The sequence below is a fragment of the Centrocercus urophasianus genome, unplaced genomic scaffold (assembly GCF_019232065.1).
Source record: "Centrocercus urophasianus isolate 14NV4802_14NV808 unplaced genomic scaffold, USGS_Curo_1.0 seq_33, whole genome shotgun sequence".
Taxonomy (NCBI): Eukaryota; Metazoa; Chordata; class Aves; order Galliformes; family Phasianidae; genus Centrocercus; species Centrocercus urophasianus.
Genome location: NW_024884900.1, coordinates 1,694,784 through 1,713,480, shown reverse-complemented (window position 1 = coordinate 1,713,480; position 18,697 = coordinate 1,694,784). Strand labels below are relative to the sequence as shown.

The 18,697-nt window shown below is 47.6% G+C and overlaps 1 protein-coding gene and 1 long non-coding RNA gene across 7 annotated transcripts in view; both read left to right on the top strand.

The window, feature by feature from the left end:
* Positions 1–10,761, top strand: part of MRM1 (mitochondrial rRNA methyltransferase 1) — a 33,104-nt gene extending 22,343 nt beyond the window's left edge. For 3 of the 6 annotated variants that reach the window (XR_006170790.1, XR_006170787.1, XR_006170792.1), the window contains 2 exons: positions 5,176–5,320; positions 10,650–10,761. The gene's annotated coding sequence lies outside the window, so the exon portion shown is untranslated. Of the gene's footprint in view, positions 1–3,693; positions 3,883–5,175; positions 5,321–10,649 lie in introns of all 6 variants that reach the window. The other 3 variants (XR_006170791.1, XR_006170789.1, XR_006170788.1) reach the window with 2 other exon arrangements.
* Positions 10,762–10,772: 11 nt separating this feature from the next.
* Positions 10,773–16,199, top strand: LOC122166384. Its single transcript, XR_006170793.1, has 3 exons — positions 10,773–12,648; positions 14,379–14,566; positions 15,864–16,199. It is a non-coding gene; the product is annotated as an uncharacterized LOC122166384 (long non-coding RNA).
* The last annotated feature ends 2,498 nt before the right edge of the window (positions 16,200–18,697 follow it).

The window sequence follows — 18,697 nt, the reverse complement described above, 5'->3', positions numbered from 1 at the left end:
TTTATGGGAGAATGTTGATTAAAGCAACAGTGAGTGGGAGCTGCAGGGCAGCACTGCTGGGCCTGGCCGAGGAGCAGCACAGTGCAGCGATGTGACGATCGCTGCTGCACCCGAGCAGGTCGGGCTGTGCAGGAATGGGGACACAGGAGGGAGGAAACGCTTTCTGTGGTGTGCAACTGCCGTCAGCCATTTTAGGTTTCTGAATCCTATTTCCCTGGTGCTTCCAAGAGAAGCTTTTGGGGGAGTCCCCAGCTAAAACTCAAATTTGCATTTAAATGGAGTTTTTCTTCTCTCTTTTTTTTTTTTTTTTTTTTTTTTTAATGAGCAGGATGCATGGGAGACTCAGACTATTAGGTTTCCTTGTGGGAGAGTGCAGAATTCTCTCACCTTTTACTTCCCACCCCTCCCCAGCCCCCTTTAATGCACACTTTAAATTAGACATTAAAAAAAGGGAATAGTGCATCTTTAAGGAGGATATAATCATAAACAAATAAGTCTCGTTGCCCTTGCAGCAGAACTAATCTTCCCTCAGCTGAGCTGTGATATAGATCAGTAACAAGAGCCACGCGCAGGGGGCTCCTTTGAAATGCATAATACCTCCTCGTATAAATTGGAGTTGGTGTGATGGAGCTGTGAGATGACATATTGTGGCATGACCCCTCTCTACTGATTGTGTGTGAACCCTGCAAAGGTAAATCTAACACGGCGCACACATCAGACAATTTCATTTTCATCACCCAGGGACAAAAACATAGCAACAGAATCTTTTCAAATGATAATCTGCATGCTGGGCGGAATATTTTCCCTCCCTCCCTTCCCTTTTTTTTTTTTTTTTTTTTTTTTGCATGTTCAATTCATGATGTAGGTGAAAGGAATTATAAATTGCTTCCAAAGTTCATTCATTCTCTTCTTCTCATTCTTCCCTTTCTTTTCCTCCTCTTTTTGCTGCTGTTCTCTTTTTCTCTCTACTTTCCCTCTCTACCTTTCTCCTGTCTGTTTTGTGGTGTTTGGTTTTTGTTTTCTTGAAAGAGAAAAGGAAACAGAGAAAGTTTGGCACTGTGTGTGTGTAACTGATTCATTCTTCTCATCCCCTCAGGGACGTTCCAGTAATAATGATTTATAGGAGTGCAAAAATTTATGCTCTTGCTGTTACCAACTAATATCCCTCCTACCCTCCAAAAAGGGAGTTTTCCTGTGGAAAGATCCCTCTGTACCAACCCTTCTCCCCTGCTTCTCTCCACTCCCCCTTCGCCTTCCTGTGCTGTTCCGTTCAAGTACTGGCAGCAATCAGCCCATGTGCATCACGCCAGCCAGGAATACATCGTCCTGCAAAACCCTGTCTTGCCTTGAACGAGTCCCGATTGACTGAAATGATGTTATATATCTGTTCTTTGTTCTTCTCTCCTCTGGTTTTGTGTTGTGTGATATTTGCAGTCCTGTTTCCAAAGCTGTGCTATGATGTGCTGTGCAGGGCGGGGGGATACAGGCCCTGCTGGGGAGGAGAGCCTGAGTTGTATAACTGGGCCTTGAGGTCCGGCAGCCTCCTGCCAGTCCTCCTGCCCCAGTAGGAGGGCTGAAAGCTGCCTGGGTTGGGGCCATCACGTCATCACGTCATCACATCATCCCGTTCCTGATGCTGAGTGACACAGCTATTGTGTGTGCGGGGAGCAATGCAGAGATGGGTCTGTCGGTTCCACCTAGCATGATGGCTGCCTCCTCCTTGCCAAGAAAGGAGCGAAATTGAAGGAGAAGAGGTCAGAAAAAGCTGGTCATCCCCTGCTCTTCTCCCACACTGCTCCTTCCTCTGGATGGAAACAAGGCATGACAGATTCCGTGCCGCCTGGGACTGCAGAGATGCAGAAGGGCGCTATGAGAGTGGGGCCGGGCGGTGATGCTGACACTGTGGTGACAGTGACAGGTTCCTCCATTAGAAGGAGGCTCTCCCATGCCATCAGCCTGCCTGGCATCCCACGGCTGCCCTGGGGCAGCATCTGGCAAATGGCTTGGTGTCCCCTATTGGCACGTGGGTGCAGAGGTGTCTTGCCACACAGGCCCAATGGCAGGGCAGAAACGCACGATGCTCCCATTTCACCAGCATTTTGCCCGTCACACAGCCTCCCTTGGCCTATTTACTGTCTCAAGCATCCAGTTCTAAAAGTTATTAGCAGATTGCTGGTTTTCTATCAACCTCAGGCACTGGTCTCCCAATGGCACCGTTGTGCTTTAATAAAATGCATCTGATAATCCTCAGATAAAGGCTGAGGAGGTGGGAGAGAGGAGGGGCTCTCGCATGGATCCCTCCAAGGGACGGGGGCTAGAAAAGAGTTAAACACTCGTGTTTCTAAATGGCTGAACTACTGTATGTTGTAGTTTTCAACTGCAAATCATCTTTAATAGCAGACATCACGGGATGGCTCATTACATTAAGCTATTTTTCATGCTATCTCCTGTAATATCCTTTAATCCAATGCGTTTCAAATCACCTCAGGCTAAAATAAGAGACATAGCGATGTAATAGCCTAGTGTATTAGTGGGTTAATTGCCCTGTTGTACTCTCTAGTAGATATCTCTGGAATGAGTTCTATATTAATTGTAAATTGCTTAATACATTTAACTCCTTGAGCAGCTCTGCGTCTGCAGTGGGCGACCAAAGTTTGGGCAGTGTCCTGGCTGCATCCTGCTGTGTGCCCCTGGGCCCACAGCCATCCCCAGCGGGGCACCTGCAGGTGCTGTGGGAGGAAGGTCTCAGTGAAACATCACATCTGAGTCCCGGGTTGATGTCAGGGAAGACGAATGAAGGGCTGTGCAGCGCTGTCTCAGGATGCGGCAGCGGTCACGGACGCACGCGGCGTTCAGTGTCGCACGTAATGTGCAGCTGCTAGTTTTCGAAAATGACTTCTGTAGCAATAGGCAGACGTGGCTGCAGATTTGCAGTCACTTTTCTGAAGATTGGAGCGTAAGTGCTGGCGGGCTCGCAGAGGGTAATGCCACTAATTTCCCTGGATTGCTCCCAGCCGGTGCGGGTGGGATGGGAGGAGGAGCGGCCTGAGCGGAGGCTGAGCCGTGTGCAGGTGAGGCATTGCTTGCTCATCTCTTCAGGGACGTTCTGGTTTCTATAAGTGCTGGCAAAACATGTTACTGCAAATTTAAAGGGATGGTGCAGAATAGGAGTGCAGAAAAGCACTGTGCACAGCAAAGCTATGGAAATTTAGGAGAAACTTTCCTGAAGTGCCACTTACTGCTTAAAACCAGCAGCAGGGTGGCGTGGATTTGAGCTGTGCCTGAAAGCTGTGGCCACCGGCCTGCCGGGCCCAGCTCTGCCACTCAGGATAGTGCCTACAGCATGCAGCTCTCCTCTGTGCCTGCTGTCTAAGGGAAATGGCAGTATTTTTGTAACACTCAACTTCAGGCATATGCTTCAGTTTCAATGCTTTTAACAGAGCAGTGTTTTAATGCTCTTTGCAGGTGGAATGCTTAGTGGAGGAGAAGTTGGGGTTGGGGTGGGGGCTCAGCAGGGCTCTCCTGTCCCACTTACTGCATGCAGGGTTCTGTTCTTGCACATATTGCTTGCAGAGCTTCATACACAATTACTTTGGGCTTATGCCCAAAGAGAAGAGAATGCACATACACAAGCCTCTTAGATAGCGACTTCCTTGGAAATGTAGCCCAAGTAATGCTATTTGTGCCTTGCAGGGTACGGAAGAGCAATGAAATGGGCTGCATGGGGAAGCTAGCAGTGGGCAAGGAAAAATTCCTCATGCTCAGCAGATGTCATCTAGAACCAACCCTGGAATCAGCTCCTTGCTCAGTGCCCTCTGCCATGGAGGCAGCAAAGCTGAGGGCTGCCTCACTGCAGTTCTGTGTAGGCAATTTTGCTATAAGGTAACTGCACTGACTTCAACAGGGCCACTCCTGATGTGTACTCTGTATGCAAGGAGGAGCCAAGCACAGGGTGATGCTCTAGCGTCGCCTCACCTGTTAACAATTCCTTCTGGTTGCATGAGCAGCTAGTTTGGGCTGAAAGAAATAGCATCACTCTATTCTAAAACATAACACAAAGATATCTGAGACAGGCTGGGTGAAATGTTCATAGCTTGTAGGAGAACATTCCTGTGGAGCTGGGGAGCAGGTTGTTCTGTGAAAGAAAGACACCCAGTGCTTAGAGAGCTGGAAAAAATCCATCGAGTAATTCTGTCTCTCTATAAAATAGGTGGTAAATGCAATCCGAGCTTAATTTTGATGACACGCTGTACTTCATAACAGCGACAACACCTTAAAAAATGTAATGAAAGGGCCTGATTTACTGCTGAAATAATCCATTCAGCACTCCAATAAATAAAGGGAGAAAATACAACCAATGTTTCGGGAGAAGGGAAAAAAAAAAAAAAAGCAAGAGAAAAATTGCAGTGCGTAGCAGTTTTGTGTGAACGCATCCAGAGGCTGTGCCACATGGTTTGGCTTGATTTTTTTTATTTTTATTTTTTTCAGACAAATATCGATTCAAAGCTAGATTTGCAGCTCAGGCCTGGTGTCTGCTCTGCATTTACTTCTAAAACTCTGGCCATGAGATGCAGTGGCACACGGAGCGGCTCTGGGTGGCCAGGAGGAGGAGAAGGGGAGGAGAAAACCCTTGTGCTCTGCCTTGCAAATATTTGATTTTGAATATGCTCTCGTAGCTGTTATTATGTGCAAAGCAAACATGTTTTCCCTTCGTGCCAAATTTGTTTTAATAACGCAGTGTTACTTCTGCAAATGTCAGCTGCAGCCTCGTTCTGTTCTGGTGGCACTCGGCCCAGGGCGAAGGCGGGGTGTTTTATGCTCCCTCTCCATTGCTTCCATTAATCTGTTTAACATGCTGGTGGTGGCAATGACAGCAAAGGCAATGAAATCCCTGCGTGGCAGTGCTGGTGCTGCCGTTCTGTATGCATGAAGAACCTGAGCTGCCCAAGGATGGTGCTGGCTGTGCCCCAGAGCCCCACACCCTGAAGAACCCCACAGCCCTGCCTGGCCTAATTGGCCTGTTTGTTTGGCAATAAGTGATTCCTGCCTGTCGCGGGCCGGATTGTTTTTCACACCATTAAATGAAGTTCTGCTGTATTGATTCCTGTTTTTCCAATTTGAAGCCTGAAAAGTGATGAAGACATTTTCTTGTTTTCTCATGTACTTTTCCCTCAGTTCATTTAGGTGAGCTGTCTTTAGTTCCTTGCTCCGCTCGCTGTAATTGCTTCTTCAGAGTGATGCTACACCGCAGGCGTGGGGCTGCTGCCTGGCCGGCCTTCCATAGACAGACCAAGGAAGGTGAAGCTGAAGTCATCAGCAGGTTGGTCACAAATGACATATCTGCAGCGGTGCATTGCTGTCTGCTGCTGGAACCTAAACAGTGCCAGAGCTGAGGGCAGGAACACGGAGCTGCTTCAGGCTGCTCAATATTTGGCTTCAGAGCCTGGAAGTAGCATGGAATATTGGTTTTCTTTGGGTACAGATGTTGTCCTCTTTACTTTTGTGGAAAAATTTCGGTGTTTGGATGTTTGTGTGAGGTGTGCAGGTGGAACACAGAGAGGTGGTGCCTTCCTCTGGTGTCTGTGGGGATGCTGATGCTCCCTGCAAGCACAACATCAAGAAGAAACGCTCTTTCCCTGAAATATCTTGTAGCTGTGTGGATGGGGAGCGCTGAGGGCTGTGGGTTCATGGTGCACGATCTGTCCTTTGTGTTCTTGGCATCTGTTATCATGGAGGTCCCTGCTCCTGAATAGCCCTGCAACGTACGATTACAATACCAAATAATCTGTGAAATAGACAAGAGGTCGGGGAAGGAATGCGGCAGAAGAATGAGCTTTTGCCAATATATTACTCCAAGAACAGTAAAAAATCCAGTGTGTGATTTGAAAACATGGTGCCACGTAGACACATAGGGACAAAGCTTGAAAATAATGGCCCTTGGATCTGAATGGACACATTTCAGCAAGGGAGCTGCACTGGGCACAGCAAGTAGCAGAAATTCATGAGTCAGGAGGGTTTCGAAATTTCCTTCTCTTTCCTGCAATTGTTAAATCCTCAGAAAGAGGGTAAAAATTAGGAAAGGGGGTAACTTTCAGAAATGGGAGATCTGTTTACCACCTAAGTGGTAGGAATGAGATCGTGTTGGGGGGTTCTTTTGTTTCTTTTTTAATTTATTGTAAACTACCTTATGACAATTGGTGATAAAAGAGCTGAGCCTTTCAAAAATCCATTCTAATAAAACACCGTATGACCTCATAGATATGCATAGGATTTAGAAATAACATGGATTTTAATGAAGGTACTTGAAAGGTATGGTGCCATATTGCAATTTTATGGAAGATCTTAGATTAATGAAATTAAACGTGAACTGCATTGTTTAGATGATGAACTTAAGGTCATATCTGCAGCATTTGAAAGAGAAACCTTGAGTGGAGGGTGTAGAATCATTGATTTAGACCCTGGTAGACAGCTGAATAGCAAGCATTGAAGCATGAAGGTAAATTCCCATATTTCATTGTTAGAAGGTTAGCTGGTGGCTGCCAGCTTTTCAGTGATAATCACCAACCAATTCCACCCTGTTTCAAAAAAGATTTTGCTTTTGTGTGCTAAGACACTTTTAAAAACCATTACTGTTCAAAGCAGGGGCACACTGTTTAAAGAGAAGCTATTTCTGGAAAATACAGGATGGCAATGAGTTGATGCTGTCCTTGGATAGCGATGCTATTAAGTTCATTAGGATAATCGTCCATTTAAAATGCTTATAAGGAGAATTTAGACTGTTTGCTGAGGGTGCCAGACACCTCCTACTGCAAGTCATAGAATCATAACTACCTGTCACCAGTAATTAGCTCTTTTGCTTCCTTCAGATGGCCTATAAGACAATGGCCCTTTCAGATTGAAGCACTGTTTTCCTGCCCTGACACACACAGGCACGCAGCACACACACGCAGGGAATGGATGCATGCACGTGTGGTGAAATAATAGACGTGAATTTGTACAACAGGAAAATTGCAAGGAATGAAATCCTCAGGCCTAAAGAATAAGTGATAATGGAATGATACTGCCAATTACAGCTCGAGAACAGTGTTGTCACAGGGAACAGCTCATGGAGATGGAAGGATGAGGGGAGGAGAAAAGGTTCCCTTTTGACAGTTTGCCGTTAAAGCGAATTTGTCAAGGATGTTAAAATTAGATTTAACTGGGCCAGATCCTCAGATGACATAAATCAGCCTGGAGACTTCAAACCATGGGCTGGCCACACATTCCTCTTTGTTCTTTCTTCATCTTTATTATCTGCATCATAACACTGCCTGAAGGCTGCAATGATGCTTTAAGCCCCATTGTCTTAGCGCTGTACAGATGCAGTAAGAGAAGGTGCTGCCCTGCATTTCCCTGCTTGGTCACTGTCTTTTATCACTTAAAACATCCGTGGGTTTTATAAAACCTACCGTGTGTGGGAGATGAACACCTTGTCTCACCCAGGCTTTGGGCTGTGAGGCAGTTTGTGGGAACTGGCCTTTTTCCAGGTTAGGTGAGATGAGCTGCTTTGCACAACAGCAAGAGCAATCAGGTTCCCTTTAATGAGTGCTGTTGCATACCAGAATGAGTTTACGGAGATGGGGGCAAACCCAAAGTGATGCTCACAGGTCGTTCTGTGTGCTTTCTCCTCCAGCCTGAGTTTTTGGCAAGCTGAGTGAAACCCTGCCGCATCAGGAAAACTGCCAATAAGGAAATTAGAGAAGAAATAGTGTTCGATAATGGTCATAAATGAATTATGATCATTCCTTTCATTAGAAACTTCCTTGTTTTCTCCCTGGCCTATACCAGAAACAGCTTGCATGTAATTTATTTGTATGTGTTTGGGGAGAAGAGGCAAAGAGAGTAAAATCTAAGCCACTAGACATTCAAAAAGGCAGCTGGGAGATGCAGACATGATGCTGATGAAAATAAATGGAAGCCATGTGTTCAAATCCCCTGGTCATTCTTGAAGATCTTGTCCCTACAAGCCATCTGACAGTCCATTCCAAATGGGGTGCTGCCTCTCACATCTCCAGCACACATCCAGGTGCAGATGGGCAGTAAGAGCAGCTTATGTGGGACCTGAAGGGTGGCTGCGTCCCGCTCCCCTCTGCAGAGCTTTCTGCCATGTGCAGCTCTTGGTATCAGGCAGACTGGCCCCACCGTGCCCAGCTCTGCAGAGCTGGTTGGCTGAGCTTTTCGTAGTTCTATGACTTTCCACTCTGTGCTAAATCTGCCAACAAAAGTGTTTTCATTTTATAAAGAATCTATTGGCATTGGCCACTTCAGAAATGCTGACCCATTAAGTCTAAACAGGCAAGTTAGGGCATGTGAAATATCAATTGATTATAAAACCCATATTAATTGACGTTTAGCAGCCCCACTAATGGAGAGGAGCTCATTACATAGCAGTTAACCCTCAACGCATATATATTAAATAATCAATTAGTATTTATTTAACATACAATCACCTCCCTATTAGAGCTAAATTAAAAGCCTCTTTATGGAGGCCTAGCAGAAAGCACTGCACTGTGCTAACCTGCAGCCAGGACCGTGCATCAGCAGCATGGATCTGTGTTACCTCTGCTGCCCCTGAGTGCTTTAAGTGACAAACTGGAAGGAGGGTATTGCTGTTACACCTGGCTCCGGGAAGGGGGACTCTGCCCTGGGCTGGGATGGAGCAGAGAGAGGCACAGGTCAAGATAAATCTTCCATAGAGTGGTGGCGAGAGCAAACAGCTCCTGCAGCACAACGTGTTCTGCAGGCTCATCCTGATCCTGGGAGAGGCCAGGCTGAGAGGGAAGGGAGGAAGAAGGGAAAGTCATCATTTCCCCTTTGAGGACAGATTGGAAAGGTGCTGCTTGTCCCAGGCTGAGCAGGGCGAGCTCTCTGTGTGTTTGGCACATCTCTCAGCTGTGAAAAGAAGGCTTCAACACCACGCGGCCTCTTATAATCAGAATGTTCAATTAAAGCTCACTCCGAATGATATGAGGGGTGAGGCTGCATAGTGAAAGGTGAACCGAATTTCTTCAGATTTAAACTCAGTGACAAAAGAGCACCCACAGTTCCTGGGCAGGGGAAGGGAGGCTGCTGACACTGGGGGTGTGCGGTGGGTGTACCCAGAGGCGTGGGACACAGAAGGGAAAGGCCTGAAGGTAGAAGAAAAGTATTTTCAAGGGTAAAAAAAAAGAACAAGGAGAGATGTGGGCAGACAGTGATGCTATATAGACAGCAGAGGTGGCGCGGCTGGGTAATGGAAATAGGGCAAACTGGGGAGCTGGGAAAGGAGGAGAACTAAATTGCTCGAAATGAGCCTCTCCTGTGTTATGTCCTGAGCTGCCATTTCCATCTGTGTGGAGTGCTGAATATAAGCAAATGGATTTACACCAAACAGAGATAGGAGTAAGGGCCTGGCAAGGAAGAGTAAAGCACGGAGCAATTGTTTTTTCCTTGGAGCCTCGGTGAGTTTTATATTTGGGTCTAATAGGCCCCAAACCTATTTGGAGTTGAATTATATCACCCCTGCCCTATGCAATAATCAGTTTTCTGGTGGGAGAGAGCTGGGAAATCAAGCAGCTTCTCCAGAAGTCAATTTTGGTTCTCAAAATGGAGCCAGCTTGAGAAATAGTCATTGATCCACTTCTCAACTTGGAGCAAATTTCCATACAAATAATCAGATGCTCCCAGCTGCCAGAGTTTGTAATGCTGCATGTTTCCCTGGGTGGGGTGGGAGGGCTGGGAGAACTGGAGATAAGTGGGCATGCTTGCTGCTTTGGGTTCCTCCTCTTTGCCATGCAGAGGCTGAACTGGGAGTTTCATGGGGGATGGGATGGGATGCCTTGCCTGTCCTCTTGGCAAAAATAAATGAGCTAATGAAAGCAAGTCGTTTGGCCTCGTCCTCAGCTGACGGAAACTGGAGCTGCCCTATTAGCCATAAAAAAACCTTGATCCATTTAGGCTCCTGAGAAAGCATCCGTGAATAACTCAGGGAATGCGGCTTGATCAGGAGCCCTGGAAACTTGGGGAGCTCTGACAGCAGGACAGCTGATTCCATTTATACACATGTGCAAAGGGGTCTGTGCCCCCCCAGCACCTGGCTGCCCTGGAGGGCAGAGCCCCAGCCCTTCTGCTTCAGTGGCTGTGGAGTGGCAGAGAGTGCCAGTGGGTGCAGGGGAGACAGAGATGGGGCAGGATCAGGCACATAACCAGGGATGTATCAGAGCGGGGACTTTGCTGAAGGGATGAGCAAAATTAAACAGGAGGAATGTGGCAATGCCGTATGAAGTGTAAGGGTAATAATGAACCTGACAGAAAAAATTACTTAGAACATTTTGGATCCATCCAGAAACCCAAATAGGATATTAGTTAATTATTAGAACGTTTAATTGTATTTCAGGCCACCTTTGCTTTTCATCTCTGTTGTGGAGTAAAATGCAAGCATGTGTCAGTTCCTGCCCCCCAGAGCTTGGGGAGGACTTTGCTGTTTGCTGCTCTATGGTGGAAAGAGACCTTCGTGTTCTTCCCTCTCCAAGGACAGCACTGGTTGCCTGAGCAAGTGATGGTCACCTGTATTCACAGGTATATGATGTATTTTTAGCACCTGCAATAAATTACTGCTTCTTCCCTTACAGCTTCTGGAAACATTCCCAGTCCTTGGCGTATTCATCAGGATTGTTACAATTCTGCTGCCACAAAGAGGGAAGTATCTTGTTCTCCTGTTATTTATTAGCATATGCTGTAGTGTGAGGGGCCGTGGTGGGGAGGGGAGGTGAGGGGCACTGGGTAAACACAGCCGAAATGACAGCAGCAGTCCTCATCACAGAGCGTTAGCAATTCTAACAGCCACGTCAGGCGGAGAATCTGAAAGACAGATGTAACACGAGCAAAGGAAGAATGTGGCAGTTTGCAAACAGCGAGTTGCGTGGTGTTTTTGAAGGTGTGTTCATTCTTGAAGCACCTCGAAAGAAATGCAAATGAAATGTATGGTGGGCAGGTCTACGTGCAAGCAAGGCCTGTTGGAGCTTCACGTTGGAGATGTAGAAACTTCTTTGTCTCATAGAAAGAGATAACAAGGCTTTTTGAAAGTGTGAGCAAAGCATTGGAGGCCTGTTTTTGCCTGAAAGCATAGTGGGATAGATCATGGAGTCTGAGGAGCAGGGAGTCGTGTGCTGTTCTATTAATAAAAGCAGAAGGAAGTAACAGAACAGAAGCAGTGGAGCAAATCCAAAAGCCAGTGCCCCACCAAACGGGCAAAAAGCCTCACCAAACAAAAAGCTGATGAATTTCCGAGGTAGAATTTGCTGGCAGACAGACTGGGCTGATGTTTCCTAAAGCAACCAGTGTAATCCCTCCACTCTGCTAAGGCAATGCCAAACAAAAGAAACCTGCTCAACGTTTTCTATTAGCCTGAAATTTTGCTGTAGAGAAAATGATAACACAGAAGGAATTTCCTTGGGAAAGAAAAGAGAAAAGGGCGCTGTGGAATTATTTTAGTTCAGGCGACTGCAATGCTAAAAATGAATTCTGGGGCAGGACAATAAACTCATACACGAATACTAATTCTGCTTCCAATTATCCAAGGAGTTCAGTCACTGAAGCCCATTCACAGTCTGTGTGGTTCCCCAGGCTCAGAGGGATGCTCCAAAAAACTTTGAAAATCCCAATCTAAACACGTCTGTGTCCAACTTTCTAAAGATCCTCCTGTGGGGCTGCAAAGAATAAGTAATTTCTATCTGTAACACGTTATGAAGTCCTCAGGAAGTAGACACCAGGGCAGTGTAAAATGGTTATTTTAGCAGTATCTTCTCTTACAATTGCTTGTTCTCCATCTCCACGGAGGGCGGCTGGCAGCACAGTGCTGCAGTGATTTAAGCCCACCAGGCTGCGGTGTTGGCTCTTGTGCAGTGCCTGAGCCCCGTGCAGGACTTGGCCATAAACTGCACAGCCCAAGGAAGATGTTGCTTGTTTTCCAGGACAGGATGAAATCACCCCGTGCATGTCCTCTGTCTATTGCCTCTCCGGGCAGGGAAAACATAAATGCCTTTCCCATCATTTTATTTATTGCCTTTCTGTGTTTCCTGGGAAAAGCCTATTTTTATTTTTTTAGCACTTGTGTGTGTGTGAGTCTATGTGGGGTAAGCGTGTGTGTGTGCGTGTTTAGGAGGTTAAAAAAAATTTCTTGCTGTCAGCAAGTGATGTTACAAACCTGCTCTGACAAGGCTGGTTGTATATTTACAGTTGGTGAGAGCGAAGGCTTCATCAATCTTCACGCTTTGAAAGGGACAGGCCCGCTCCCATGAGCACCTGCTCCGGGAGAACAGCTGAACTGTGACTTTCCAGGGAGCTGGCTGTAAATTTTAGCCATTCCCCCCACAGCCCACGCATGCTTGAGCTCTTTAACCTTCCCAGGCTGGCAGGAGTCCCAGCAATCAGTTTAGTGCAAAGACTGGGGTTCTTTTTAATTAACCTTTTGTTTCCCGCTGCAGGTGTTTCCAAGTTTCTTCACGTTAAAAAGGAAGAGGAAAAAAACTGTTTGCAGAGGTGCATCCACTCTCTTCCACTCGTGCTATGCTCGGTGATCAAATGGGACCGGTCTTTCTCATCTTTCTGCTCCTCATTTGCCTCCTGCATGTAAGAATATGGCAACATCTGCTCCAAACCTCTGTAGGCACCTACACAAAGTATTCCCATGAGCACATTTCAGTTCTGTCCTGCAAGGTCACACTTCCATCCTTTGTGAGGCACCTGCTTTTCCAACCCACTCTGTTTTCTCCAGGCAATGTTTTCCCCATGCCTGACTCCCTCAGTGGGTTGATGTTCTGTTTAATTAGTTTGGCCTCTCACAGCCGGCCGGGAGAAGTTTGATTAGAGACTCAGACAACACTTCTGTTCCTTCAGCCTCCCGTCCTCCCAAAGCACACCCGAGGAAAAAAGGCCCTTTCCTGCAACTCCGTTCAGCCCATCCTGCATGGACCGTCCATGCTGGTACAGCATACAAGGCTGGTGAGAAGTCAGAGCTTAGCAAACGTCATGGTAGAGCACAGGGACAGAGTTTACTTATGTTGTGCTTGGGAAGCACAGCACTGTTTTTATGCACTGGAACAGGTTGCCCAAGGAGGCTGTGGATGCCCCATCCCTGGAGGCATTCAGGGCCAGGCTGGATGTGGCTCTGGGCAGCCTGGGCTGCTGGTTGGTGACCTGCACACAGCAGGGGGGATTGAAACTAGATGATCATTGTGGTCCTTTCTATGATTCTATGATTTTTTTTCTTTTTGTTTCATAAAAGCACTTGATGTTCTTCAGCACTTGCCCTGTTAATAAAAGAATCTGTATCATTTCGTATGGTTAAGCAGCGACAATATTTGCTGCTTAAAGGCTTGCCATGTGAAAACCCAGCTACCTACATTCCAGACACCTCGTTTCAGAGGGGAAATATTCCTTCAGTGTAAGAAGGGAGTGCTGTTGTCCTATTTGAGCAATAAACTCAGTCGAAAAAGACTGTTGTATCTCTAAGAAAATTCATATTGTGGAAATTTATCACAAGGAAAAAATACACTTAAGCCCCACTTAAAATAATAAAATACATCTTTTAGAGAAAGTTTCAGACTTTTCTGGGTAGAGGAATAATGGTTTCTATAATTTAATAGGTGCTAAATTTGGTGAGGAGTGCCAGCAAATCCATTTCACATAATGATATTTTATCTCCCCTGAAACAGTCATTTTCACAAATGCCTTTTTATTGGTTCCCTTGTCCCATGGAGCACCCAGGCTGCAGCTGGGGTGAGTATAGCACTGGGGATGAGTAGGGAAACCAATTAATAACGGGGACACAAAAACGGGCAGGAACTGCACGACAGTTAAATGTGCTCCCTGTATATAAGGAACAATTCTGCTTTGACCCGCAGGGCTCTGGCTTTTTTGCACTTGCTCTTGTAGGAGTTAAGGTGGATGCAACTATTAACAGCCAGAGATGACCCACATGGACCTGTGGGTGAGAACAGCATTGAAAAGACTGGCAATAAAACAACCAACAGCCCTCCTTTCTGCAGTTGGTGACCACTGTCACTAAAAATAAACTGAGTTTCAGGAAAGGGAATTGAGAATTTTTTTTTTCTGGTTGGGAAAAAGCAGTGGAAAGTTCAACGGATTTTCAAATCAGAATAAAATGGAAAGAAGGGGAAATATCTAAGGGTCAGTTTAAAGAGGGAATGCATGAATTAAAGCGGGATACATAGGCTTGGTGTGAAACGGTCAGCGATATTCACAATCAGCACAAGGTCTTTGCTGCCCTCCCTCTTATGTGTCATATACTTGTAATTGCCATATACTTGTAATTCCATTGTATTTTTTTTTTTTTTTAGTTCTGCCACCCTTTGAATTCTCCCTCTTAAGTGGTGTGTTGCCTTCCTGGGAGCTCCTGCAGCCCTGCCTGTGTGAACAAGGATGTGATAATACTGGGTCCTGAAGCTGCAAATGCAGAACGAACCAAGGAGTAAAAGAGTTGACAAGACAAGCAGTGGTGGGAAATGGAGGGAAGACAGTGAAAAAGGTTATAATAAATAATAAGAAATGTTGCATGGGCCAAAGGAATAATAGATCAGCGATGGAAAGACTCTAAAAGCTGCTGAGGGTTATTTATTGATGGACATTGTTTAAAAAAAAAAAAAATCAGTGACAGTTTTCCTTCGTGTTCACAAAGGCAGATGGCAGGGCAGGTGCCAGAATGAAAGATAAATTTCCTTTTGCATAAAGAAGAAATATTGAAGGAAACTGAGCAGAGGTGATGGAGAAATTAGAGCATTGAAAGACCCTGAAAGCATGCGGTCCATGTCAGCCCTCTCTCAGGATTTTCACCTGAGTCAGCAGAAAGCAGGAAAAACTGTTGCGGGAAATGAGAACCTCTTTGAAGACCAGTAATGGAGAGGTTCCTGCAAGTGTCATGTCCAGAGGTCTGAGGAGGGCTTTCCAGGAACTAAAATTGGTGGGGCAGAAGGTTCCTCGTGTGGCTGAGTGGCCGATGTGCATCATCATCTGGGACTGCAGTAGAGAAGTAGGAGAAGTTATGAATGTAATTAAGGGGAACCATCAAAGATTCAGAAATTGGAAGCCGGACCAGGAACAGGAGAAAACTGATGGAGGGTTTGTGAGGAGTTTGTGCAAATCATGAGCCGGGGAGAGCCAAGAGATACAACTTGTGCAGTGGCAGCGAAGGTTGGGTGTAATACAGTCAAGATAACATGGAGGGGAAGTGATGAGTGTGGGACATGGAAGTGCCTGGTGGAGCTCTGAGCTGGTGGTGCACACAGCTGCTCTGAGGATGCTTTGGTTTCTGTTGCCCTGGCTGTGAGCGGGGAGGTTGGGGAGTCTATGGGGGGTCTGTAGGCACTGAGGGAGGGGTTACAGAGTGAATGTAACTGAGGTACAGAAGAGGCATGAGGAAGGGAACAAACCTTGCAGGAGCCGAGGGCACCTGGCCTGGCTGGGGAACCTGCAGGGTGCGTCCAACCCAAGGCCAGCAGCTGTGCTTCTGCAACATGTGCTAGGGAGCTCTAATTAACAGCTCTCCAATCTTCCCTGCAGTAGGTGAGTGCAAATTACATGGCCGTTGTCAAACACGGTGAATCAGACCTGCCAACGTTGCTTATCTGAAAGGGGAGGTTTTTTTTTTTTTTTTTTGGGGGGGGGGGGGGGGGAACAGCATCACTGTGGGTCTCCCCTTAATGGGCATTCATCTGATGTCCAACCAGAATTAAATCACTCATCGTGTTGCTCACAGTCAGCAACGGGGGCTGACAGGAAGGATCTGCGGGCTCTGCTCACTGCGTGTCCTCGTGTCTTTGTTTCAGGAAAGCCGCCTGCCCTTCTACAGCAGAGGAACGCGGCAGCCTGGATCCACTTTTGCACACACAAACCCCACCCTGTTGGATGAAACCCCTCACAAAGTGCCATCAGGTGATGGCCACGACGGGGTTATGTGGGGGCCTTCATCAGAGCTCAGCTGGGGGTCTGCAATATAAAGAGGGGATGAGGAGGGAGGTTCTCCAGCACAGCAGAGCTCCTGCTGCCTGAGGGCTGCCCGGCCCGCGTCAGACCTCAAACAGAAGGAAGCGAGGAAAAGACGACGGAACGCATCCCCTCGGAAGCAGGGCATGCTCGCTGCAGGGCTGCTCCCCGACGGCCGCAGCAGCAAAGCGCTCAGGTTCCGCCTCGTGCATTGCTCGAGTCGCGCGCTGCGCTCCGCGCACGAGGCGCCGTGCAGCCGCGCACCACGCGCGCGCCTGGCGCTGTGGGAAGCGGTTGCGGGGAGCCGGGCTGCCTCAGCGCCGCTCGCCTCGACGGAGCCCCCCGACCCGCCGCGGTTCCCGCAGCGCCCGCCCTCCGCCGCTAGAGGCTGCTGCACACCTCGTTAAACCGACGCGGCCGTTCGCGGCGGATCCCGACGGTAGGTGCGGCGCGGGTGGGCGCTCCGAGGGCAGCGGGGCGGGGCGTTCTGCTCCCGGCGGGGGGCGGCCCTGAGGCGGGGGGGATCCTGGCGTGTCAGCTTTGCTCCAACGCCTGAAGAGACGCTCCCCGACGGGGCGGTGTTGCGCGCCGCACAGATGCGCGAACGTCTGTAAAAGTAAATAAGTTACGGCCCCACGTAAACATGTTTGCAAAGGAGTCCTGGGGATCCCGAGGTAAAGCATTGTGAGAAATCCTTTGAGAGGAACCGCGGTTCTCAGGCAGCACCGCACGGCCTCGCGACGGGAGCCCAACCCGAGGCCGGGAGCACCGCGCGGCTCGCAGCGCTGCGCGCTCTGTTCGGGCTGCTGCAGAACGTTGCGCACGTGCCCTCAGCTGTTGTGTGCGCGGAGCTTCGGGCTGCGCCGTGACGGAGCGCTGTACAAGGACAGCGCTTACGCTAAGTAAATATCAGCATTTTCACCTGCCTCCTTCCTCCCCTCCGCAAAGCGCAGGCTTACTTTCCTCTCCCCTCCCCCTTTTGCCAGCAACTTGATCTTATTAGGCTGCAGAGTTATAGGTTTGTTGTAAATCTGGACCACGGAGAGCCCGTAGCAGCCAGGCTCGTGTTTTCATTTCTGTATCTCTCATTGGCGACGTCGGTTCAGGGTTTGGGTCTTTTTTAATTATAGGGTTATTTTGTTTTGTCAACATCCATCACACAGTGCACAGTGTTATTTAAAACCAACTACAGCAGTGGGCTGACCACGCTGTGTAAAGGAGTAGTACACCTTAATGCCCGTATCTGGTGTCCCTCTGCTGCTGAGTTAGGATCAGTGTTGGCATCCTCTGCCCTGCAGAAGGGCAGGGAGCCAGCTGCACCCATCTGCATCCCCAGGATCCCACTGTGTTCACACAGTGCTCTGTGGGCACTTCACCTAACCAGCGCTGCCATGGGCATTCAAAGCTGCCAACAAGTGAAGATGATGGGGTGCTGTCAGCCTTCCCGTGGGCTGCGTGTTAGGCAGCATTGCTGCTCTGCCTTTTAGTAATTTTATGGAGCTGATATTTTAAGGCACCGAAGGGAACGATGATGTTCATTCGACATGTGAGATTATAAAACGGTGAAGTGTTTGTTTGCATGGCCTGGGTTGGTAATGCCTGTTTTAGAGAGCTTGTTGTTTTATTGCCAGCTTTCTGGTGGGGAAGAGAGGAAACAGAAACCGCAGAATTATTATCATTTATTTTGTTGCAGTTAGGTTTTTATGAAGATAGGGGTACAGATGGATATATAGATATGCACAAGCAACTGTAAATGTAAGATGAAAATAGATCTCCTTCCCGAGCCGAATTCTTGCCGCTCTTTGCATCCTTTCCAGAGATGTTTTTCTACTGAAGAACATCAGCGATTTGCTTTAATGAAGTATAAAAAGCATGCAGTGGTGCGAGGGAGTCTTGTGGGTGGAGATGAATAGATGGGCCTTGCAGGCAGCGCGAGTTCTGTTCCGCTTTCACTGATGCAGTCCTGGGGGTTTTGCACCCATGAAGAGCTGTGGAGGTACTCAGGTGTTGGGAATGGGATATCCCAGGCTGGGTTATGTGGTAGAAGCAATGCATGCAAGTGTATATATCTGCATCTGGTTGCACAGCACATCCAGGAAGAAGTAAAAAGGTTCTGCTGACTGCCATGCATACGCTGTGTTTCCTGTAGAGCAAAGTGGCCGTGCAGTTGTTTGCAGCCCATCTCCATTTGCTGTGTATCGTTTGAGAGAGGAAGTTAAAATCTGCCCTTAGGTGTACGCCTGCATTTGCTGTAGAAACTGAGAAATCCTACCTGGTGATGGGCTGCGTGTGTGCAGCTGGGGGCAGAATGAAGCCCATGGTTGGTAGCAGCCACACAGGTGTCACCTCCATCCTTTTTTCCTGGGATATTTTTCTGCATGATGAAACGTTCCCCTTTTTTCCTTTTCCAGAAGGACTCCCTGTAGCATTTGATGTGTTTGTCACTCACAGCTGTGGAGTTTCTTCGCTGCTCCATAATCAACAGTAATTCTCCTCATTTTATAGTTTTTAAAACATCCTTGCTCCCCTTTTACCAACTCTGTGGATGCCGTTAGCGTGCCTTGGGATTATCGTATTTTGTGTACAAATGCCCTGCTGTTGTAAGCCTCCGCCTTTCTATGGTGCAGTTGCTAGAAAATGGATTAAAAATTAAATGCACATCTTGCTTTGTTTGTTT